Source organism: Chiloscyllium punctatum, chromosome 17 (assembly GCF_047496795.1).
Source record: "Chiloscyllium punctatum isolate Juve2018m chromosome 17, sChiPun1.3, whole genome shotgun sequence".
NCBI classification, from domain to species: domain Eukaryota; kingdom Metazoa; phylum Chordata; class Chondrichthyes; order Orectolobiformes; family Hemiscylliidae; genus Chiloscyllium; species Chiloscyllium punctatum.
In genome coordinates this window covers 26,876,896-26,902,386 of record NC_092755.1, presented here as the reverse complement: position 1 = coordinate 26,902,386, position 25,491 = coordinate 26,876,896, and the positions used below count along the sequence as shown (strand labels likewise).

Below are 25,491 nucleotides of genomic sequence, written 5' to 3'. Positions count from 1 at the left end.
ATTTCTATTTATTTATTTCGTGAATCTCGGATTCAGTGGCTGGGTCAGCATTTATTTCCTGTCCCTATTTGCCCTTGAGAAGGTGGTGATGAGCAGCCTTGTTGAACCGCTGCAGTCCACGTGCTGTGGTTGACCTCCAATGCCATTAGGGAGGGAATCCCATGATTCTGACCCAGTGACTGTGAAGGAGCAGTGATATATTTCCAAGTCAGGATGGTGAATGGCTTGGAGGGGAACCTGAAGATGATGCTATTCCCATACATCTGTAGCCCTTGTCCTTCGAGATAGATGTGGTCGTGAGTTGGGAAGATGGTATCTGAGGATCTTCGGTGAATCATTTCATTACAGCATGTAGATAGGAAAACACTGGTGCTGCTGCTGAGCGTTGATGGTGGAGCATTGTGGATGAAGGGTCATTCAAACTGGCTGCTTTGTCCTGCATGGTGTAAAGGTTCTTGAGTGTTGTTGGGGCTGCACTCATCCAGGCAAATTGGGAGTCTTCTACCACACTTCTGACTTATGCATTGTAGATGATGGACAGACATTTGGAAGTCAGGATGTGAGTTACTCGCCGCAGTATTCCTAGCTTCTGGCCTGCTCTCGTAGTTAATGTGTTTATGTGGCGAGACCAGTGAGTTTCTGAGAAATGATTACCCAACAGGACTTTGATACTAGGAGATTCAGTGATAGTAACACCATTGAATGCCAACGGGCAGGTTAGGTTTAATTTTATTGGTGATGGTCACGGTCTGGCATTTGTGGCCTGAAGATTACTTGCCACTTGTTTGCCTGGATACTGTCCAGATCTTGTCGCATTTGAACATGGACTGTTTCAGTATCTAAGGAGCCACAAATGTTGTAGATCATTGTACAAACATTGGCGAACATCCCCACTTCTGAACTTAAAATGGAGGGAAGGTCATTGATGGAGTAGCCCTGAAGAAGTTTTCGGCCACTGCTCGAGGGACTCCTACAGACTTGGAGCTGAGTTAACTGACCTTCATCAACCATGACCATCCTCCTACGTGTCAGGTCTGATTCTAACCAGCAAGGAGTTTGCCCCTGATACACATGGATTGTAGTTTTGCTAATGCCCCTTAATGCCACACTTGGTCGAAGGCAGCCTCATTTTAAAGGGCTGTCGCTCTCACCCCACCTCTGGAATTCAGCTCTTTTGTACATGTTTGAACCACAGTAATGAGGTCAGGAGCTGAGTGGCCCTGGTGGAGCCCTAACTGGGCTTCATTGACCAGGGTATTGCTGAGCACCTGCTGCTTAAAAGCACTGAGACCTTCCACCAATTTACTGATGATCGAGAGTAAACTGACAGAGTGGGAATACCATCATCTTTAGGTTCCCCTCCAAGCCATTCACCATCCTGACTTGGAAATACATTTGCTTTTTATAAACTGGAGATACTTAGGGTAATTTTCCACATAATCGGGGATAGTCATTGTTGTAACTGTATTGAAACAATTTGGCTTGGGTAGTGATACGTTATGGAGCACAAGTTTTCAGTACTATTGCCAGAATGTTGTCAGAGCATGGACTCTTTGGAGTATCCAGTATCTCCAACCGTTTCTGGATATCGTGTGGACTGAACCAAATTGGTTGATGACTGGTAACTGAATTGCTGAGGATCACTGGAGGAGGCTGAAATGGATCATCCACTCCGCATTTCTGACTGAAGATTGTTGCGAATGCATCAGCCTTATCTTATACACTGAAGTGCTGGGCTCTTCCATCATGGAGGAAGGGGTTATTTGTGGAATCTCTTCCTCCAGTGAATTGTCCCCAACGTTTCTCGACTAGATGTGGGAGGACTGCAGAACTTTGATCTGATCCTTTGCTTGTGGGATCACTTAGTTCTGTCTATCACTTACTGCTTCTGCTGTTTGGTGCACAAGTAGTCCTGTTTGGTGGCTTCAACAGGCTGACACCTCATTTGCAGTTTTGCCTGGTGTTACTCCTCCCTCCTGCACACTCCATTGAACCAATGATGACCGTCTGGATTGATGGTAATTGTTGTGAGGGGGATATGCCAGGCCCTGAGTTTGTGTGCGTGTACACTTCTTCTCCCAGAGATGAACCATAGAACCTTATGGACACCCAGACTTGAGCTGCTAGATCTGTTCGAAGTCTGTCCTATTTAGTACCGTGATACTACCACCCAAATTGGTGGAGGATATTCTCAATGTGCAAGTGTGACTTTGTCTCCACAATGACTGTAGTGGCCACTCTTACCGACACTGTCATGAACAGATACTTCTGCAACTGGCAGATTAGTAAGTCTGTGGTCAAAATGTATTTTCCTCTTGTTGGTCCCTTCACCATCTGCTACAGTACCAGTCTAGCAGTTATATCCTTTAGGGCCGGGCCAGCTCGATCAGTATTGCTGTAGCTGAGATACTCTTGAAGGTAGACATTGAAATCCTCCACCCAGAGTACATCTTGCGTCCGTGCTACCCTCAGTGCTTCCTCCAAGTGTTTATCAGCATGGGGGAGTACTGATTGATCAGTTGAAAGAGACTGGTACATGGTTATCAGAAGGAGGTTTCCTTTCCCATGTGTAAACTCATGCCATGAGACTTCATGGGATACGGAGTCAAGAGCAATTCCCTTCCAACCGTATCCCAATGTGCCGCCACTTCTGCTGTGTCCGTCCTGCTGATGAGACAGGAGTTATCTGGGGAAGGTGATGGGGAATCTGGGACATAGGCTGAAATGGATCATCCACTCAGCACTTCTGACTGAAGATTGTTGCGAATGAATCAACCTTATCTTATACACTGATTTGATGGGCTCTTCCATCATGGAGGAAGGGGTTATTTGTGGAATCTCTTCCTCCAGTGAATTGTTTAATTGTCCCCAACGTTTCTTGACTAAATGTGGAAGGACTTATACATTACAGAATCATACCTTACAGACAATGTCAGGCTGTTGCTTCACGAGTCTGTTTATTTCTATTCACTGTTTCCGGCCAGCTGTCCCATTCTAGAAACGTAGCCATATATTCGCCCCAATCCACTCAGATTTGATTTTGCAAACTGGGCTTGGAGCTTTACCAAAACTTTTCTAAAAATCCACGTGTTTAACATCCATTCCTTCTCTTTCATTTGTCTTCCAGTTTGTTTCTCAAACATAATTCCCATTCCATAAATCTATGTTAGTGTTGTCTATGACCATTACTTTCACCCCCAATAATTTCTCCCTAACCATTTACTTACTATGTTCTATGATGCACGTACTCTTCCACTTTCCCACACCACACTTGGTTTTCTTTGTATTGTTTGAGATTTCTGTGAAGACAGATCTGAAGTAGTGGCTTCATAGTTTTTCAATTTCCCTGTTCCCCATTCTCAATTGTTTGGCCTCAAACTGGAAGAAAACTGCACTTGTTTTCTCATATTTTTCACACTGACATGATTTATCAAGTGATTACAGTTCACTCTTATAACCCTTGCGAATATACTCTTCAAAAATTCATCAATTCATGCCTTAAACTGCTCAATAATTGACCTTCCACACCATACACTCACAGGGGCATAGCCTCTGTGCCAACAGAAGTACAGCACGATCTATATTAGTACCACTTTCCTACACCAGGCCCATAGCCTGGAATGTTATGACACTTCCAAATGCTCGTCCAAGTACTTTTTAATGATTGTGAGGTTACCTGTGATAATTCCCCTCTCAGGAAGTAATCCCAGAATACAACACCCTCCGCAAAATGCGAGACAGCAACAGTAAGATGCCATCATCTCCCAATCCTCGAAAGCATCAACAGGAAGAGGTCATTCTGGCCTTGGAGATGGCAACATGGGAACACCAGAAAGATTTCAGCCCATCGAGTTTGTACACCAACACGATGATGAGTCCATTCAGCCACACACGGCTCTTACACAGCAACTGGAGCAGATCTCTTAAAAACGTTTGCCCATTAAAGAACCCAAAGGTTTTCGAAAGGGAAGAACTTATAATAATGGTATACATTAGATTACTTACAATGCGGAAACAGGCCCTTCGGCCCAACAAGTTCACACCGACCTGCCGAAGCGTAACCCACCCATAACCCTACATCTACCCCTTACCTAACACTACGGGCAGTTTAGCATGGCCAATTCACCTGGCCTGCACATCTTTGGACTGTGGGAGGAAACCGGAGCACCCGGAGGAAACCCACGCAGGCACGGGGAGAATGTGCAAACTCCACACATTCAGTCGCCTGAGGCGGGAATTGAACCCGAGTCTCTGGCGCTGTGAGGCAGCAGTGCTAACCACTGTGCCACCGTGCCACCCACCATAATGTAACAATAAACTATTGTAATTTAAGGCAAATTGTTAGAGTCCATTGTTCAGGATATTTGCAAAGTTAAACCACAATCCATCAGAGTCAACATAGTTTTTCAAAGGTTAAATCGTGTTTGAATTGTTTGCTTGAGTTATTTGAAGATGTCGCAAACAATATGGATAGTGGGAATCCTGGAGATGGAACATATCTAGTCTTCCTGAAGGCATCGGATATGTCGCTTCTCCAAAGAGTAAGTGGTAAGAGCAGACAACATGGGTTTAGGAGTAATTTATTCGCTTGGATGGAGGATTAACCAACAAAATGCAGTCAGATGGAATAAATGTGTCATTTTCTTTTGGCAGATGCAATTTGTGGGGTGCCATTGATTTCAGTACTCATGCCTCATACATTTGCGATCGATGGTATTACTGTACTCGGTTGATGGGATAGAAAATACGGTGCCACATTTTCAGACAACACTAACATTGGTGGGAAATTACTTCGAAATGATGATGCATGAGATTTAAAACTATATGGATAGGTTGGGTGAATGGGCCGGCGTTTGGCAAGGAAAATTAAAGTGAATAAATATGGGGCTATTCAAGTTGGCCAGTATAATAGAAAGACAAATTATTATCTAAATGGAAAGAAAGTTCAAAATGTTTAGGTGCAGAGGGATCTGGGTGCCTGCTTGCATATCACAGAAAACCTGCCTGCGTGTAGTGCAAGTAATGAGAAATGCAATAATTTCAGTGTTTATTTATAAAAGGATAGAGTAGAAAGGTAGGGAGTGTTGGTGTAGCTATGCAAGGCATTAATGAGGCTGCAACTGGAGTACAGATTGGGTATCCTGCAGAATGAGGTATTTCCATTGGAGGTAATTCAGAAGAGCTTCATTAGATTGATTCCATATTTGAAGTGCTTGTCTTCTGAAGAGAAATTGAGCAGTTTAGGCCTATACTCTCGAGAATGAAAGGAGATCTCATTGAGGTGTGTAAAATGCTAAAAGTAATTGAATGTGTAGATGTCGAGTGGATTTTTTTCATGTGTCGCAATCTACAAAAAGAGACTAGAGTTTTAGGGTGGAGAGATGGCAGGAAAGTGGAACAGAGGCCGCGTTGACATCAGCCTCATCGAGGTGTTAGATTCCTCACAGATGTTATTTGTTCTTAGACAACTCTTCGACTGTGTTTCCCAGGAATGGGGGAGGCCTGGGTATCATACTGGAAGCAGGCACTCAGGACAAATCATTTAGAGAGAACGTAACCAGTAGGGACACACAGTGACCAGCGCTGGGTTCTCAACGATTTACAGTCTATATTAATGATCAGGAGGAAGGAACAGATATACAGATGCTGAGTTTGGTGATGTCGCTGTGGTAAGCAAGAGATTAAATTATCAAGAGAGGGTGGAGAGTCTGCAAATAGATTCAGAAATGTAAAGGCAATAGATAATAGTTTAGCAGGTGGAATTTAACATGATATAACCTGTCATTTCATTTACAGCAATAATAGAAAGCAATATGTTCCTGAAATGGAGAGGGATTACAGGACTTATTGATACTGTGTACTGGGGGGTTCACTCAGCCCCGTTCAGACATGGGAGGTTTTGCTCCATGCCTGATCGTCTGCTCCCTGACTGAGATTTTTCCCTCAGGATAATCCCTCAGTCCACCATTACCCTGAAGCTGATCTATAGTTCAGTGACGAGTGTGGGTGAACATGCCAGGGTCAGTACCATGTGTTCCTTTAACTGATGACCACCCATTAAAGCGACCGCAATTGGCTGGTTACTCTGGAAACAGCAGAAATAACATCTTGTACAGAGGCAGAAATTATACCACGAGTAAAAAATCAGATCGAAGCACTGTCATCCTGCCAAATCCAAGCATTAATGTCGATGGACCATTAAACAACGTACTGGAGGAGAAGACTCCACAAATATCCCCATCCTAAATAATGGAACAGTCCTGTACATCAGTGTAAAAGTCAAGTATGTGGTGTCTGCACTGTCCTCAGCCAGACGTGTTGAGTGGATGTTCCAACTTGCCCTATCATGGTGCCCACAGAATCACAGCTGCCAGTCTTCAACCATTTCGATCCGATGCACGTGACATGAAGAAACCGCTGAACACAGTAGATACAACAAAGGCAATGGGCCCTGACCCCATTCCTGCAATGGGACTGAAGACTTGTGCTGCACAATAAGCCGTGTCACTGGGGAAGCTGTTTCATTCCAGCTCCAACTCTGACATCTCCCTGACAATGTGGAAAATTACTCAGCTATGTTCAGTTTCCTAAGAAGGGAATAAATACAATCTGACCAATTACCACCCCATCAGTCCCATCACAACAGTCAAATTGGTGGGAGTTCTATATGACAGAGCTGTCAAGTAGCACAGAAATAACCTGCTCAGCGTGGTTTCAGATAGGTCTCCATGTGGAGATGGTGCTGTTGTGGAATTGTCATTGCATTACTAATACAGACCAGTCTCATGCTTGGGCAGCTGGTGGAAGATGAAAACAATTATTAACATATCAAGATCTAAAATCTGGTATCAGTAATAGTGATCTTGTGTCCAATGTTGATTGTAAACATCGATGTCCTTCCCCAATGTACTTTCAGGAAGTGTTTCTCCCGTGTTTTCCTGGTCTGGCCTAAAAGTGACTCCAGACGCACAGACATGTGATAAACCCTTCCATCGTCCCTGAAACGGCCAAGCAAGGCACTCAATTGTATCAACTGCTCCGAACTCTTAAAGGATATACCCAGAGAGAACACCTGGCTCCAACTTTGGTGTCGGAAAAGGGAACGGGAAACATAGTCCTGTTGACCCTGCAGAGACCTCCTTCCTAACGTCTGACGGTTTGTGACAACATTTACTGAGCTTTCCCACAAACTGTACAGGAACTTCGGGAAATGAGTACATCACACAACACATCGAGCTTTCTCTGTGCAAGTTAATGGTCGAACATCTCCTTAATGCAGTTTTACCCATACAATATTCATATCCCTTAATATGTTTAAACATTGTGAAATATAAAGTGAGAACTGTTGTAGTCCCTTCAGCCCATCAATTTTGCTCCTCCATTCAATATACAGGCAATTCTCAGATAACGCATGTTGATTAAATACAATTTGGTTGAAACGTAATTCGTGAACCTTTTTCCATAAAGTGAACTCCTGTTCATTGTGACGCAATTCCTTGCCGGGAACCAACTGAACAGCAAAGCCCAGCCTCAGGATCCTCTGTCTGCAAAATGTACAATCAATGTGTTCAGCTAAAACAGGAATGCAATCCGCTCTGGAAGCCTTGAAACTGAGCCTGAGACGGGGAGTTGTAGTATCCAATTAGAAAGAACTTTATTTCAAACTGTGGGGAGATTCTTGAGGAGAACTGGAGTTTCCCCATCGGCATCACGTGGTCAGTCAGCCCCATGCACATTCTGGTGAAGAGTGTGGTGAAAGGTACACTGCTGTAGTCAGTGACCTGTATTTTGAAAGTGTCACATTTACAGCACTGTTTTATTGCAATATGGAACTTAAAGATTTATTTAGACTGTGCTAGTATGTGTGTTAGACTAAATTAAATTTTTGGCTTTACTAATATTTTTGGGGGTTCGCCCCTTACCCTCTTTTTCCCATAGACCCCATTATTAATATTGCACGATTTTGCACAACATGGTGTTGCACAGGAACACAGCGACTGAGTTATTGGAGAATAACCTGGATTGATAGCTGATCTTCTATCTTCACACGATACTCCGCTCTCTCCCTATCCTTTTAATTTCCATAAAACCTTATTTATATTCAGTGCTTAGGTTTCCACAGCCCGAGCTGGGAGAGAGTACTCCTTGTTCGCCAGTCTCTGAGTGAAGACATTTATTCTCATCTCAATGCAAAGTGGTCTCTCTGTACTTAATGCTGTGGCCCCTTGTCTGAGGCATCCAAGCCAGCTTCCAATCTGTCGCGCCCTGTCAGAGTTTTATATATTTCACTGTGATCACCACTCATTTTCCTAAATCCCATGGAATACAGGTCCAGTCGCCCAAAACTCTGCTCCCACAACAAGCCTGTCATCCCAGAGATCAGTCTGGTCATCCTTCGCTGCTCTCCCTCAATGTCAGGTTTGTCCTTTATTGGGTAAGGAGACCAAAACTGCACACAATACTGTACAATGTTCGAGATGGGGTCTCACCAAGGCCCTGTACAGCTGCAGTAGGATACTCTTACTCCTGCACTCAATTCCGCTGAAATGAAGGAGCAACACATCATTTATCTGTCTACCTGCTTTCTGCTCCTGCAATATTGCTTTAGTGACTGGTACAAGATCATCCTTCAATGTTACAGCTCCCCACTTGCTGGGTCTATATACACTGGTCAGCGTGTCAATGCCATTCCCAGTATTGACTTCTGGCTTCAGACTCACTGCCCTGCATGTACTCAGAGGGCTGTGCAGAAATAAACGAAAATGCAGCTTAAGTTCGTTTGTAGAACAACATTTTTCAACCATTTCCTTTTCAAATAAGAGGCTGCCATTCTATTGTTCCCATCAAAGTACACAACATCACATCTCTCCCATTGCTCTCCATCTGCTACATATTATCCAAGTAATTTCACTTGTCTCAGTCACTTTGGAGCATTTTTACATCTTCCTCGCCAACTCACATTCTGACATTTTTTTAGTGCTGTCAGCAGACTTGGGTAAATCCACAGCAGGGAACCATTTACTGTGCGGTGGAAATTGATTTAATACAGTATAGGATTTGGGAACATTTGATGCGCGCGGGACAACACTGTTATTGACTGCCTGCAGGTCTTGAACAAACCTCCATTCCTCCGGTTCACTAGGAATTTTTGCCTTTTTGATCAGAAAAATGGGAGTTCTCACCGGTGAGTTTACACAGGGGATTATCTCTCTAGCATTTGGGAAGGACTGAAAGACTGGAGTAACTACGTCCATGGCCTCGTGTTTTAACCAGTATTGTGCTCTGCAAGGACGATACTCCGACTTCGTGGTTACTCGTATTGGTTCACAACCTCGTATAAGCCCCACATCATGATTGCCTTTTACCCATAATTCAGTAGGGACCGTTATTAATCTTGGGTCTGTGAAGTTTATCTTCGGGAAACGCCAGTTCAGCCTTCTAGGCTCTTCAGGGCTAGAAGGGGTAACCTCAACTGTTCTATTACCTGAGTTAGACAAAATAATTTATTCCTATATGTCCGCATATCTGCATTGAACCACATACCCACATCGTCTCAGAACACCCAACATTTCGTTCTTTATGCCTTTAGTACCCATGGCCCCAAATCTTGCCACCAGTCACTGGACACCTTCGCCAGTGACACGCGGGGAGCATAGCCTTCCACATCAAAAATATAGAGCTTACTTGCCGTCGCAGGTACTTTACATAAGTTCACACTGACTGCACATCTGCCATCCCTTCAATAAAATTCGCACAATAACATCTGACCTGGTTTAACCAATCTCCTGAACCAATACTTCGCTTATGGTTCCGCAGGGCTATCGTGGTGTATGTGTGCTGTGCAGTGCAGCATATTCCCGCAAAAAAAAAATTGTGTTAATAGGATTAACATGGTTACCTGCTTCCCGGGCGAGTGAATTGCTCACTGAACTCATTGCTCTCTGGCTTACTCGCCACTCATAGACATACACCAGTGGTCTTGGGTTGTATTTTTCAGTTTACACTTGTGAATTCTCCCTTTGAATTACCTGAAAGCCCGTCGGAGAACTGAGCAAATACAACCCCAGTCTCACTATGAGATCCCGAGCCATCAAATGTAAAGGACAGAATTCCGCTAACAAAATTGAGAATTAGAATGGATAACATTACTGATTTCACACAATATGGATGCGGTAAAACTCTCTCATATCACGACGGCTGATGCCTCCATTGAGTTCAGGAACATTCTACTCATCTTTATTGGTATCAACTCTCTGAACTGTCTTGATTTGAGGAGTCAATATGCTGGCAATGTATCTACCAAAAAGGTAACTGGTGTACCTTCCACGTATAACATAGAGGTAGGCATCGACATATATGCATCATTGTTATATTGAACATATTGTCCATACTTCGCAATCTCAATGTTCAATATAGAGTTGGGATACATCTCAGTGCCCGTTAGGTTAGTAGAAGTGATTAGCATTAGGCATTCTTCGTTGCCAAGTATAAAGGAAAGAGGTTAACCTGTACCTTGTGGCCTGCCCACCTCAACCTCAGTCGTCCCCTGTCAGTCACCATGCTGTCCAGCCTCCAGGACCGATTGAGGCTGTCTGTGCGGGCACTGTCCTGACCAGTGGTCCATTGCTCCGCAAACAAAGCACCAGCCAGATCTATCTCTGCAAGCGCACTTTCGCGATCCCTTCCTCTTTTGCGAACTCCACCTGTGCCTCTCTCTTTTCCCGCAGTCCCTCCCTCCAATGGCTGAACGACCATTTGCATCATAATAAGCTGAGGTTCATGTGATTGCTGTTCCATCTTTAATTTCCGGTTATGGTTCTCTTGAGCCAGTAATTTTTTAGCATGTATCACGTATTGTTCTATCTAATTCAACTTTCCCGTGTCCCAGGTAATACACGTATATTATTACCTAATTTGTTGTTTTGTACTTCATTCCATTGATGAGGCTGCTCCTCAGGTGTGCCTCATACGATGTGATCTCTGCCTCGTTATGTCCTTGGGTGGTATCAGGCCACAATAGACGTTATCGACTTTCGTGAGGCGCTAAAGGTACTGGGACATTGTCTCGACTTCTTTAGGGATTCTTGCTTCAATTGATTGTGGGTACGATATGCTATTGGTGATTCAGCAGACCCTGAGGCGGCGACCTTTGACTTGGAATCTTCGTGAAGTGGATCTCGTAGGGGGGCTGTAGCTCTTCGAGGGCACCCATTAAGGTCAGGATCTGATCCAGTCTTAAGACACTGTCCAGCTTCATTAGGTTGTTTTCCGTGTGTGTGCATGTGCACTGGTGTTTGTACGTGTACTTGATCTATCTTTATTTCGAGATTTTCTTTCCCTGAAATCAGACTAAGCATTCAACATGTGATAAGCACTCCAATACACAGGTTCTATTTTACCCTTCTGTTTCTCCTTCTTTCTCTCCTCCAACGGTGACCTCAGCATTTGCAACTGAATATTACTAAAACTTCCTTCCTCCAGAAAAACACATTCCTTGATTTACATTTTTAACTGTTTTTCAGAAACTGGACCATAATTATTCAGCATATACTCTATTTTTTTCTTGACCATTCCGAGTTGTCTGTCGACCCTCTTTTTGTTTGCTCTTGCTGGAGCCGATTTTCATGGATATTGGAAAAGTGTTCATCTCTCTCTGTCTGTCTCTCTGTCTGTCTATCTGTATCTCTCTCTCTCTCTCACGATACCATAATCTTCTCTTTGCCAATATAACTTGCTTTTACCTCCGGAGGTCCCCTCTCTTTGGGCACGACCGCCTCCTTGCCTTGGTTTTCAAAAACCAAGAACCCACGTAACCGGTACAGCTTTGGTGACTCCAACGCTGCCCATGGTGGCTCCAAGTCTCAAACCACCGTTAATCTTGCCGTCTCTTAAACTCTCTTGAGTTGAGTTTTACTCGAATACCGCACGTGAGTTCACTGGTCCCTCTTCCTGGTTCGTCTATTCTCTTCAAACGAGTCCCTATGTCGGATTTGCCACAACTCTTATCCTGACCCTATTCAATTCGGAACGCGACTCTGGGGCGATCCACTTATCCCCAGTCCTCTCACTCAAAGGGGCCAATTCAGCGCTCGAAACAAAGTGAAAGACCTTCAAGGCAGTGGCGCGTACACCTCCTGGGAATCTTCAAAATCTTACCCAGTTGCAGGGTCCCAGACGAGCCCCCGAGTTTACTGACGTGGAATTTCAATCGACCCGACGCAAATGCTACCAAGAGCAAAGCAAAAGTTTATTTTTGAAATTTGCAGAATGGACTCGACACATTTGCAAGACGCCTCATAAAATGGACGCCTGACGGTTTTCACATATTCCCTTTATACTATATATCATCTTGCCTCATCACACCTCAAGCCAGGAACCTGGATCAGTCGAGTTCCTTTCCACACATGGAGTTGCTTTTTCTAATTCATTGACTGCTGATATAATAGATTATTGGCCTTGAGAATCAGCTGAAAATTAGGTTGAACTTTACATTTTTTCTGTCTTTTTGCAAAGTTAGGTCCATACTTCTTTGTTTCAACCATGCTTTCACAGATTTCACCAAAAATGATAATTTTCCATTACAGGGGATCAGGCTGACAGTAACTCAATAAGTGTGATGGAGTGAGGATGATAGTGACACAATGAGGGTGAGGTGTCAGTGTGGTAGTGACGCAGACTGTGTGAGTGGATCAGGCCGATAGTTACGCAGTGCGGGGGGTCAGAGTGATAGTGATGCAGTAAGTCTGAGGGATCAGATCAATAGTGACACAGTAAGTGTGAGGTGGTCAGGGTGATAGTGAAGCACTTCATGTGAGGGGTCAGTGTGACAGTGACGCAGTAAGAGTGAGTGGTCAGGCTGATAGTGACGCATTAATTGGAAGGAGATCAGGCTGATAGTGATGCAGTAAGTGTTACAGTGTCAGGCTCATCCTGACGCATAAAGTGGGAGGGGACAGGGTGATAGTGACGTAGTAAGTGTGATGGGGTCGGGCAGAGACTGACGCAGTGAATTTGAGACAGTCAGGGTGATAGTGAGGGAGGAAGTGTGTGCGTTCAGGCTGGTAGTGACACAGTAAGTTGAGGGTGTCAGGCTGATAGTGGCCAATAAAAGTGAGGTGTTAGGGGAATAGTGACGCAGTCAGTGTGAGGTGTCAGGCTGTTAGTGATGCGGTAAGTGTGAGGGGTCAGTCTGATAGTGAAGCAGTAAGTGTGAGCGGGTCAGGCTGATAGAGACGCAGCAAGTGTGGTGGGGTCAGGCTGATAATGTCACAGTATGTGTGAGGGGTCAGGCTGATAGTGATGAAGTAAGTGTCGGTGAGTCAGAGTGATCCTAATGCAGGAAGTGAGAGGAGACAGGGTGATAGTGATGCAGTGAGTGTGAGGGAATCAGCGTGGTGGTGACAGAGTAAGTGTGAGTGTTCAGGCTGATATTCATGCAGTATGTTCAGGGCGTCAGGTTACTACTGGTCATTAAGTGTTAACTGGCAGGGTGATAGTGATGCAGGAAATGTGAGGAGTCAGACTGATAGACACGGTGAAATTGTGAGGGGTCAGGCTGATAGTGATGCGGGAAGTGTGCGAGTGTCAGGCTGATAGTAACGCAGTAAGTGTGTTGGGAGCAGAGTGATAGGAACGCAATAAGTGTGAGCGGCTTTGGATGATAGTGACAGGTCAGTATGAGGGGGAGGATGGTAGTGATCCAGTGAGTGTGAGGTGTCAGGATGACATGGAAGCAGACTGTGTGAATGTGTCATTGTGATGGCGACATGGCAAGTGTGATAGGGTCAGGGTGACAGTGACGCAGATGCTTTCAGGGGGTCAGGTTGTAGTGATGCAGTAATTGTGAGGGGTCAGGGTGAGAGTGACGCAGTGAGTGTGAGATGTCAGTGTGATAGTGACGCAGAACATTTGAGGGGCTAGGCTTATCGTGACGCAGTATGGGCAAGGGGTCAGGGTGACATTGATGAAGATGCACTCACAGGGCCAGGTTGTAATAAAGCTGTAAGTGTGAGTGTCTCAGGCTGATAGTGATGAAGTAAATGCAAGGGGGTAAGGCGGTTAGGGATGTTGTAAGTGTGCAGGGGTAGTGGTAGAAATGACGCAGTAAATGTGAGTGTTGAAGCTGATAGTGACACATTAAGTTTGAGGGACCAGGCTGATCTTGATGCAGTAAGTGTGACGTTGTCTGGATGATAGTTACGCTGTAAGTGTACGGGGGCACAATGATCTTGACGCAGTAAGAGTGGGGAGTCAGGGTGATAGTGACACAGTAAGTATGAGTGGGTAAGCCTGATCGTGGTGCAGTATATGTGAGGGAGTCAGCCTGGTGGTGGTGCAGTATGTGTGAAATGGTCAGGCTGATATTGATGCAGTGTGTTAGGGTCAAAGTGATAGTGACACAATAGGTGTAAGCGGCTCAGGATGATAGTGACACAGTGGATGTGAGATACCAGTGTGATAGTGACGCAGTAAGTGTAAGGGGTCAGGATGACAGTGACACTAAGTGTACGGCCCTCAGTGTGATAGTGCCACAGCAAGTGTGGGGTGTTAGGGTGTAAATGACGTCGTAAGTGAGAGAGGGGCCTTGCGATAGTGAAGCAGTAAGTGTGAGGGAGTCAGGCTGATAATGACACAGTCAACGTGATGGGGCAGTGTTTTAGTGACAAGATAAGTGTGAGACGTCAGTCTGATACTGACACAATAAATGTGATGGAGTCAGGCTGATAGTGACACAGTAAGTGTGAGGGGTCAGCCTGATAGTGACACAATAAGTGTAAGGATTCAGGGTGATAGTAACATGGGAAGTGTGAGGGCGTGACTGAAAGTGACGCAATAAGTGTGTGGCGGTGAGGCTGATGGGGACGCAATAAAAATTAGGCCGGCAAGGTGAAAATGGCAAAGACTGTGTGAGTGGGTCAGGGTGATAGTGACGCAGTAAATGTGAGGAGGTCAGGGTGCGAGTGACACAGTAAGTCTGAGGGGTCAGACTGATATTGACGCAGTAAGTATGAAGGGGTCAGGCTGAGAGTGACGCAGTCAGTGTGAGGGGGAGAGTTTTAGTCATATAGTAAGTGCGAGGCATCAGTCTGAAACTGATACGAAAAGTGTGAGTGAGTCAGGGTGTTATTGACGCAGTACGTCTGAAGGGTCAGGCTGATAGTGACGGAATCAGTGTGATTATGCAGAGTTTTAGTAACATGGTAAGCGTGAGGCGTCAGTCTGATACTGACACAAAATGTGTGATGGAATCAGGCTGATAGTGACGCAGTAGGTTTTAGGAGTGAGGGTGATATTAACATAGGAAGTGCGAGGGCGTCACTGATAGTGACGCAATATGTGTGTGGTTGTCAGGCTGATAGTCACGCAGTAAAAATGAGGATGTCAAGGTGAAACTGGTGCAGTTTGTGTGAGGATGGCAGATGGACAGTGATGCAGTAAGTGTGAGGGGTTCACGCTGATATTGAGGCATGCAAGTGTGAGGGGCCAGGTTGATAGTGACGCTGTGTGCTGGCGGGTCCGGCTGATAACGACGCAGACAACGTGAGTGTCTCAGTGTGACAGTCATGCATTACGTGTGTGAGGGTCAGGGTGAAAATGACAGAGAAAGTGTGAGGGGGTCAGGTTGATAGTGATGCTGTAATTGTGAGCTTGATCAGCGTGATAGTGAGAGGCTCAGGCTAATAGCGACACAGTAATTGTGAGGGGGTCAGGGTAGTAGTGACGCAAAACCTGTGAGCGGGTCAGGCGAATAGTGATGCAGTACGTGTGAGGTGTCAGGCTGATAGTGACGCAGTAAAGGTGAGAGTGTTGGTGTGCTAGTGATGCAGTAAGTGTGAGCCGCTCAGGATGATAGTGACACAGTAAGTGTAAGGAGTCAGCATAATAGTAACATAGGAAGTGTAAGGACGTGACTGATCGTGACAAGGTAAGTGTTTGGCAGTCAGGCTGATAGTGACGCAGTCAAAATGAGGGTATCGAAGTGAAAGTGGGGCAGTAAATGTGAGGGCACCAGATGGATAGTGATGCAGTAAGTTTGAGGGGTTCACGCTGAAATTAAGGCGGTAAATGTGAGGGGTCAGGTCTATAGTGATGCAGTAAGTGTCGGCGCGTCAGGCTGATAGTGATGCATTCAAAGACCAAATATCCAAGGCTCACTGTAGTGCTTAATAGCGAGACTTCTCAAGGCTAAGATAAAAATCAATATTTCTCATCCTGGTCATAAATCACAATGCTTCATTGTTAAATTGTCCTCTCCTGCTTCTAGATTCAGCAATGAGGGAACAAAATGTAATTGCACCACCCTGTTTATCTCTTCAAATATTTTGCAACTCTCAATGAGATTACCTCTCTTGTGTTGAAACTGTTAAAAAAAGAACTGATTTGCCCAATTTCAATTCACAGGACTAACGTTCATCCATGACATCAACGCTAATCACCATTCGTGGTATTCCTCATATGACATTAGTATCTTTTCTAAATTGAGGATTATAATTCCTCATACTGTAGTCCAAGTGCGGTCAAACTGAGCCACAATACATTGGAAATAATGCTTCGTTCTTGTGCCCTGAAATCCTTCTGCAGCTTTCACAACAGACTTCTACAACTGCTACTAGACTTCAATGACTTATTAAAAACTTCTCCAAGATGCAATTCTAAAAATCTGTACATCAGACTTTCTTCTTCAAATCTTCGACAAATAAACTCCACATATTTCCCTCCTGACAAGTAGGATAAAGTCAAATCGTTGCTATTTATCAAATCATGAGGGACATGGATAGGTTGACTCGTGTTTTTCTGCTGGTGAGGAAGTCAAGACTTAGAAATCATCGGTTTAAAATTAATGGGTAAGGATTTAAAAGGGACGTCAGGGGCAACTTTTTCAGTCGTGTCCAGAATGAGCTGCCAGAGAAATTGTTGGAGACTGGTACAACTGTAACATTTAATGGCATCTGGATGGATATATGAGTAACAAGGTTCAGAGGGATGTAGGCCAAAAGTTGGCAAATGGCACCTACTAATTTAGGATAACTGTCCTCAATGGTCAAATTGGAAAGAAGGGCCACTTTCCGTGTTGTATTGTTCAAGGACTTGATGACTCTATAACAACCGCAAAAACTTTGCAAATAATTCTGTCAAGACGATTTCAAGTTCCAAATCATCGGTCAATCCACCTCTCTTGTGTTCACAAGTTCATTACCTGATGTCAGAACTTACGGATTAGTTGGTTCTGCATTCTTTCTAATTCCGACTTTTTTTTACGAATGTAGCTAGTGTTTATGGACTTAGCATCAACATTTCTAATACCATATTTTGATGAATATTAAAACACAACTTTGGTACCAGATGATGAGCAATTGAGTCAAAATCGATCGGACACAGTGAGACAATGATCCTCTCTTCATGTGGTGTACATCCGTGACTCTAAAATTCGATGAAGAATCATTCCCACAACCTCAGGGTAGCATTGCTAATTAGAAATGGTATAACGGCTGCAGAAAGGAAGTTTGAGGGGTATCTGCCTCTGGAGGTAGTATGGGCTGAAGTCAGAAATAGGAAAGGTGCAATCACCTTGTTGGGTGTTTATTATAGGCCCCCCAATAGCAGCAGAGATGTGGAGAAACAGATTGGGAAACAGATTTTGGAAAAGTGCAGAAGCCACAGGGTCGTAGTCATGGGCGACTTCAACTTCCCAAATATTGATTGGAAGCTCTTTAGATCAAGTAGATTGGATGGGGCGTTTTTTGTGCAGTGTGTCCAGGAAGCTTTTCTAACGCAGTATGTAGATTGTCCAACCAGAGGGGAGGCCATATTGGATTTGGTACTCGGTAATGAACCGGGACAAGTGGTGGGCTTGTTAGTGGGTGAACATTTTGGTGATGGTGACCACAATTCTGTGACTTTCACCTTGGTTATGGAAAGAGATAGGTGCGCACAACAAGGAAGTTTTTACAATTGGGGGAAGGGAAATTACGATGCTGTAAGACAGGATTTGAGGAGCATACATTGGGAGCATAGGCTGTCAGGGAAGGATGTGGTGGAAATGTGGAACTTTTTCAAGGAGCAGATACGACGTGTCCTTGATATGTATGTACCGATCAGGCAGGAAAGAAATGGTCGTGTGAGGGAGCCTTGGTTGACGAGGGAGGTTGAATGTCTAGTAAAGAGGAAGAAGGAGGCTTACATAAGGTTGAGGAAACAGGGTTCAGACAGAGCAGTGGAGGGATACAGGATAGCCAGAAGGGACCTGAAGAAAGGGATTAGGAGAGCTAAGAGAGGGCATGAAAAATCCTTCGCGGATAGGATCAAGGATAACCCCAAGGCATTCTATGCGTATGTGAGAAACCTGAGAATGACGAGAACGAGGGTAGGTCCGATCAAGGACAGTGGTGGGAGACTGTGTATTGAGTCGGAAGAGATAGGAGAGGCCTTGAACAAGTACTTCTCTACAGTATTTACGAACGAGAGGGACCGTATTGTTGAAGAGGAGAGTGTGAAACGGACTGATAAGCTAGAAGAGATAGCTGTTAGGAAGGAAGATGTGTTGGACATTTTGAACAACTTGAGGATAGACAAGTCCCCCGGGCCTGACGGGATATATCCTAGGATTATGTGGGAAGCAAGAGAGGAAATTGCAGTACCGTTGGCAATGATCTTCTCGTCTTCACTGGCAACGTGGGTGGTACCAGGGGACTGGAGAGTAGCGAATGTTGTGCCCCTGTTCAAAAAAGGGAATAGGGATAACCCCGGGAATTACAGGCCAGTTAGTCTTACTTCTGTGGTAGGCAAAGTAATGGAAAGGGTACTGAGGGATAGGATTTACGAGTATCTGGAAAGACACTGCTTGATTAGGGACAGCCAGCACGGACTTGTGAAGGGTAGGTCTTGCCTTACAAGTCTTATTGAATTCTTCGAGGAGGTGACCAAGCATGTGGATGAGGGTAGAGCAGTGGATGTAGTGTACATGGATTTTAGTAAGGCATTTGATAAGGTTCCCCAAGGTAGGCTTATGCGGAAAGTCAGGAGGCATGGGATAGAGGGAAATTTGGCCAATTGGATAGAAAACTGGCTAACCGGTCGAAGTCAGAGAGTGGTGGTAGATGGTAAATATTCAGCCTGGAGCCCAGTTACAAGTGGAGTTCCGCAGGGATCAGTTCTGGGTCCGCTGCTGTTTGTAATTTTTATTAATGACTTAGATGAGGGAGTCGAAGGGTGGGTCAGTAAATTTGCAGATGATACAAAGATAGGTGGAGTTGTGGACAGTGAGGAGGGCTGTTGTCGGCTGCAGAGGGACTTAGATATGATGCAGAGCTGGGCTGAGGAGTGGCAGATGGAGTTCAACCCTGCCAAGTGTGAGGTTGTCCATTTTGGAAGAACAAATAAGAATGCGGAATACAGGGTTAATGGTAGGGTTCTTGGTCAGGTGGAGGAACAGAGGGATCTTGGGGTCTATGTACATAGATCTTTGAAGGTTGCCACTCAGGTGGATAGAGTTTGTAAGAAGGCCTATGGAGTATTATCGTTCATTAGCAGAGGGATTGAATTCAAGAGTCGTGAAGTGATGTTGCAGCTGTACAGGACTTTGGTTAGGCCACAGTTGGAGTACTGTGTGCAGTTCTGGTCGCCTCACTTTAGGAAAGATGTGGAAGTTTTGGAGAGGGTGCAGAGAAGATTTACCAGGATGTTGCCTGGAATGGAGAGTAGGTCGTACGAGGATAGGTTGAGAGTTCTCGGCCTTTTCTCGTTGGAACGGCGAAGGATGAGGGGTGACTTGATAGAGGTTTATAAGATGATCAGAGGAATAGATAGAGTAGACAGTCAGAAACTTTTTCCCCTGGTAGAGCAGAGTGTTACAAGGGGACATAAATTTAAGGTCAAGGGTGGAAGGTATAGGGGAGATGTCAGGGTTGGGTTCTTTACACAGAGAGTGGTGGGGGCATGGAATGCGCTGCCCGTGGGAGTGGTAGAGTCAGAATCATTGGCGACCTTTAAGCGGCATTTGGATAGGTACATGGATGGGTGCTTAATCTAGGATAGATGTTCGGCACAACATCGTGGGCCGAAGGGCCTGTTCTGTGCTGTATTGTTCTATGTTCTATGTTCTATGTTCAGCTTTGTCAGGATCTAGTTTGCGGGGAAAGCCTGACAATCTACTAAGGGAACGTTCGTCTGGGTCTCTGCAAAGGATTTGGCGAAATCTTTGGGTCTTGACAATTTGTTCTTCAAAGTACATATTTCATGAATTAAGTTCTTTTATTATGAAAATTGGCCACTTTCCTGCGGCTGTGATGGCCGAGAGGTTAAGGCGTTGGATTTGAAATCCAATGGGGTCTCCCTGCGCAGGTTCAAAGCCGGCTCACAGCGTTGAATCTTTTAAAAGTCATTAATTCCTTTGCAGAATTTGGATTTTGTGGAGCTTTAGCTTTGCATTCAATAGAAAGTAAATTTTCAACTGTGAAGAATCCGAAGTAATTTCAAGACGTCTAATTGAATAAATTATCTGTCGAGACACAAAAAGCCACCAACTTCCAACACGAATCAGTTTCAAAACATTTGTCGGACTATCGTGAAACTTGGATGTTTCGGGGGGGGGGGGGGGGGGGGGGGGCGTGGAATTAAGCAAAACATGAAGCAATGCAATACATTTACCTGCAGGTGATGACTTTTTTTTAGGATCAGTTGAAAGTCAAGCTGAGAAAGTTCAACCTAATTTACAACTGACTCTCAAGGCCAATAATCTATTATATCAGCAGTCAATGAATTAGAAAAAGCAACTCCATGTGTGGAAAGGAACTCGACTGATCCAGGTTCCTGGCTTGAGGTGTGATAAGGCAAGGCGATATCAGCGGAGTAGAATTTACTGGAAATATTTGAAATGGAATGTTAACAGTCTTCTGCTGTCCACATTCGTAAGAAACTGTGCATTAAGAACTGAATTTGAAAATTAACGATGAAAATCACACTTAGCCCTCTGCTTGTGGTGTGGCATTGTTTAGAACAAAAGGTTGTTGTTGAGGCGAAAATTGACCAAAATAATCGATGGGGATCTTATCCACGGCCTTCGTTGGAGCAGTTGGTGTGGAGAGCTCAGCATGAAGAACCAAATGCCAATTATCCATCTTGGCCATCTGAATTGCTTAGTTAAACATACTCCCAGTTTAATGTAAAAACATTTGCTCTCAGAGCTAGATGTTTTCATGTCAGCATGTTCCGATCTGAGAAGTAACTCCATGGAGTAGATGTGACTTAAATTTTGACTCTAACGTCAGAGATGTTGACACATTTCTGCGCCAAAACAGCACAACCATTGGTATCAAATCAAACTGAACAAAGGACTAGTTCACTTAGACACTTCCTTTCTGCAGACTCTGCCAATGGACCGTTCAGGCCAGATGTAGGAATAGGGCGTGGTGACATCTGCTCGCCAGTGGATCACTTCATTCTTGCTCACGATCCATAAACCGTAATTCATTTTGAACTTCTTAGCCATCAGCATGATAAGTGGTACATAATGCACAGGTTTGCTTCTCGAAAGAAAGAGCGAAATCTTATTCAATGCAGACGCAAATTCAAGTTGTCCCTGGTCGACCAGAAGACAGATATCGCGAAACAAAGTGAATACAGAAAACAATCAATGTTTTCTGGGAGTCAAAAAGATGTACTGGGAGAACGGAAACATATATTTGGAACTAAAGTCACATACCACTTCCAGATTAAATGTTCTTGAACCGTATCTTAATTTGACCTTCATGTCCACTATTGCTGCAAACATTGTCTTAACAACTCAGTACTTTGTGTTCTTTGATATTGTCTCCTTCATGTTTCTCTTGATTTTGAAACTAAAACCGAGCAATAGCAATGCAGCCTATTTCACTTGCAAAGATCAGAAGAAGATCAATTTATAAGAGAACAGAAATAAAGCTACGTCTGTCTTCCGACAGAAAACACAGTTACCATTTCGACTCCAAAAAGTCTTCTTCAGAAGTCTGCGCAATGAACTCGAAATAGTCGACCGAAAATCAAAAAAAAGAAGCCATAATGCACCACCCGCAAGCGCATCAAGTCCTACTCGAATATGCTGTATTCCTACTCTCAACATCAGTGGAGAACGGAACAAAGCTCATTCTGCAGTTGTCAACCTGTTGTGACGTAGTTTATAAAGTCAGAAATATGATTAGGTAAAAAGCGGGATGAAAGCGGGATGTCAAAAGTCTGAAAAAAGCAAGTGCGTGCTTTGCATTGAAGAAGGTTGGCAGTGATGAAAATGGAAATTAACTACAGTGAGGGGGGCTTAATTAAGACTCAGAATCGTTGCAACACACAGGGATGCAATTCTTTTTGCTGGGTTTCTGTTCTGCCATTTTATAATCACGACTGCTGTCGGGTTTGGTTTCCATTCCAGGCTTAGGTGACTGCCTGATGGAAGTTTGCACATTCGCCCAATTTCTGTGTGGTAGCTCTGGTTTGCTGCCACATTCTAAACATTTGCAGGTTATTTGGATTCGCCATTGAACGCACACGGTTACAGAGACAGGGATGTGGAGAGTGTCTGGATAGGACGAACTTCAGAGGATTTTAGTGAACTTAAATAGACAGAGTGGGGATAGTCTGCTGTTTCCTGGGTGAGCTACATGGACAGAGAGGGGTCAGGGTATTCTTCCCTGAGGGAGAGACATTGACAGAGTTGGATTAGTTGCTCTTATCTGTGTCAGTCACGCAGATACAGTAGGGTCAGTCTGCCCTTCGCTGGGGGAATTTCTTTCACAGAGTGGTGACAGTCTGCTCTTCCCTGCCTGAGTGAACCAGAAAATTATCTTCCCTCGATAATTTATGTTGACAGTCTGGCTTCCGTCTGCTCTTCTCTGGCGAGTTACATTGGTTGAGTGGGGTTAGTGTTCATTCATTGGGTGCGTGCCATAGATAGAATGGGATCAGTCTGCTCTTCCCTGAGTGAATTGCATTCACAGACTGGGGTCAGACAGATCTTCAGTGAATGACTTATATTGACCGTGTGGGATCAGTCTGATGAGTTACACTGAGAGTGTGGGGTCAGTCTGCCTTTCCCTCGGTGAGTAACAGTGACGGAGTGGCGTCAGTTTGCTCTTCCCTCAGTGAGTTACATTGACAGAGTGGCATCAGTCTACTCTTTCCTGTGCGAGTTACATTGTCAGAGTGGCATCAGTCTGCTTTTCACGGAGTGAGTTATTTGGACAGTGTGGGATCAGTCTGCTCTTTTCTGGGTGAGTTGCATTGACAGAGTGGCGTCAGTCTGCAATTTCCTCGTTGTGTTAAAGTGATCGCGTGAGGTCAGAGTGCTCTTCCCTGGTTGAGTCACATTGACAGATTGGGCTTCATCTGCTCTTCCCTGGGGGAGTCATATTAACAGAATGGGGTCAGTCTGCTCCTTTCTTTGTGAGTAATATCACAGAGTGACTCAGTCTGTTCTTCCCTGGGTGAGCTACGTTAAGAGAGTGGAGTCAGTCTGCTCCTCCACGGGCGTATTACTTTCTCAGAATCGTGAGAGTCTGCTCTTCTCTGTTTGAGTTTAACAGCAAGTATGGTTTCATTACTGTCTTCATTGGATGATTCACATAGACAGAATGGAATAAGTCTTCTCTTCTCTGAGTGAGTTACTTTGACAGAGTGGGGTCAGGCTCGTGTTTCATTGACAGAATCAGATCAGCCTGCTCTTTCCTGGATGAGTGATAGAGACAGAATGGGTCCAGCCTGCTCTTCTCTGAGTGGTGTCAGTCTGCCATTTGCTGGGTGAGTTACATATAAAATGTTGGGTCAGTCTGCTCTTCCCTGGATGAGTAACATTGACAGAGTGGCGTCAGTTTGCTCTTCCCTGGGTGAGTTACATTAACAGAGTGCGGTCAGGCCATAATTTCCTCATTGAGTTACATTGATCGTGTGATGTCAGACTTCTGTCCCCTGGTTGAGATACATTGACAGAGTGGGGTCCATCTGCTCTTCCCTGGGTGAGTTACCTTAGCAGTTTGGGGTCGGTCTGCTCTCCGCAATCCAGGAAGTCCATCTCTAGTGGTTTCTTGTCAGTACCTCCAAACTAAGGATTTGAGGAGTTAACAAAAGTAACTCGTCCCCTACATCTTTGGGATAATTAGGGATGGGCAGTGAATCTTACCTCATTGAAAGACAACTGTGTCCCAGAAATGCATTTCTAATAATTGCATGTTCTAATTCGACACTGCAAGCGGTCGGGAATAACTTGAGGAGAGGTGCAGGGTAGAATAATGAAAGTCAAATGCACTGATGCCTAGGAGACATAACACAAGATGTGAGTGTGGAGCTGATGGTGCAAGGCTCAGTGTCAGTGCTATTGGTTCAGCATTTATTGCTCACTGTTCGTAATGACTCTCACACCACTGCTGTCAATTCACAACAATGAGCCTGTTCATCTTGGTTTGAAAATCCCTGCTTGTGTATTAACGTGGTTAATGGGACACGAGAGGAGATGAGCACATCCTCTTTATTCTGTCAGTTTAAACAGACGAAAATATCTGTTAGATGCCAATGCAAGAGGATTCTGTCTTTTTCTGTGCCTTTTTAGTGGGGCATGCTCAGCATTGAAATGTCTGTTTTTGCACAAGCAGAGTTTGATTGCCATTCAAACTGAGCAACATTAATACAGAAAACGCGTTTTCGAATTCCTGTGATCAAGTGGTTCAGGCATTGCACATATGGACGAGAAATCTGGCTTTTAACGTGGCGCCATGGCTTAGCTGGTGAAAGCAGCTCCCATCACACTGGTGCCTGCTCATTGTATTGCAAGCTCGTTATTTCTCTCAAGTATTGTGTTGCTGATCGAGAAACTGTGTGTCCTGTTTGAATTGCTGTACATTCTGATTTCACGTTCCGGCTTCATTTTCCTGGTTTAAATCCAGTGGTGTAGGTTGCTCTTTTTAACTACTATTTTAACATGGAGATTCTTCCCGCAGTTCCACAAGCACTTCTGCTTCTCATCCTCTTATTCTGATTCCTTTATTCCCAGTTTTGTGGAAATTAAGTGGTGAGGCAGGAGACACTGCAGCATTCCTGGGAAATGTTGTGGTAATGGCAGTGACACCACGACATGATCACCCTCATTCTCTGCTGTCACCATTCATTCGTTGTACACCAACAGTAAATGCATCGTTTTCCTTCTTCATCTATTATGTAATTACTTTCTTTTTCTGTTGGATAAGGAAATCAACTTTAACTTCGAAAGGGTCTTTAGATTTTGAGGAAGAAATGTCTCCTTGCCTCAGGTCGAAGTGACAGACGCATTATCCAGAGAATGTGAGACTCCTTCGACCGACTCCAGCCAGGCGTCAGAAAGCCTCTCAGCAGTTCGAATCTCAAACTGTGTCTGAATGTCAGGCTTTTCAAGAGCAGAAATGGGAAATGAGGGATATGGACAGCCAGAGAGTCGGAGAATGTGAAAAAGGCCCAGGAGGATACAGAGACAAATATAGAAAAAACAAAGACACATAT

At 44.5% G+C, this 25,491-nt stretch overlaps 1 non-coding gene across 1 annotated transcript; it reads left to right on the top strand.

Annotated features, from left to right (window-relative positions):
* Positions 1-20,279: 20,279 nt before the first annotated feature.
* On the top strand, positions 20,280-20,361 carry trnas-uga (transfer RNA serine (anticodon UGA)). The gene has a single exon. It is a non-coding gene; the product is annotated as a tRNA-Ser (tRNA).
* Positions 20,362-25,491: the final 5,130 nt, after the last annotated feature.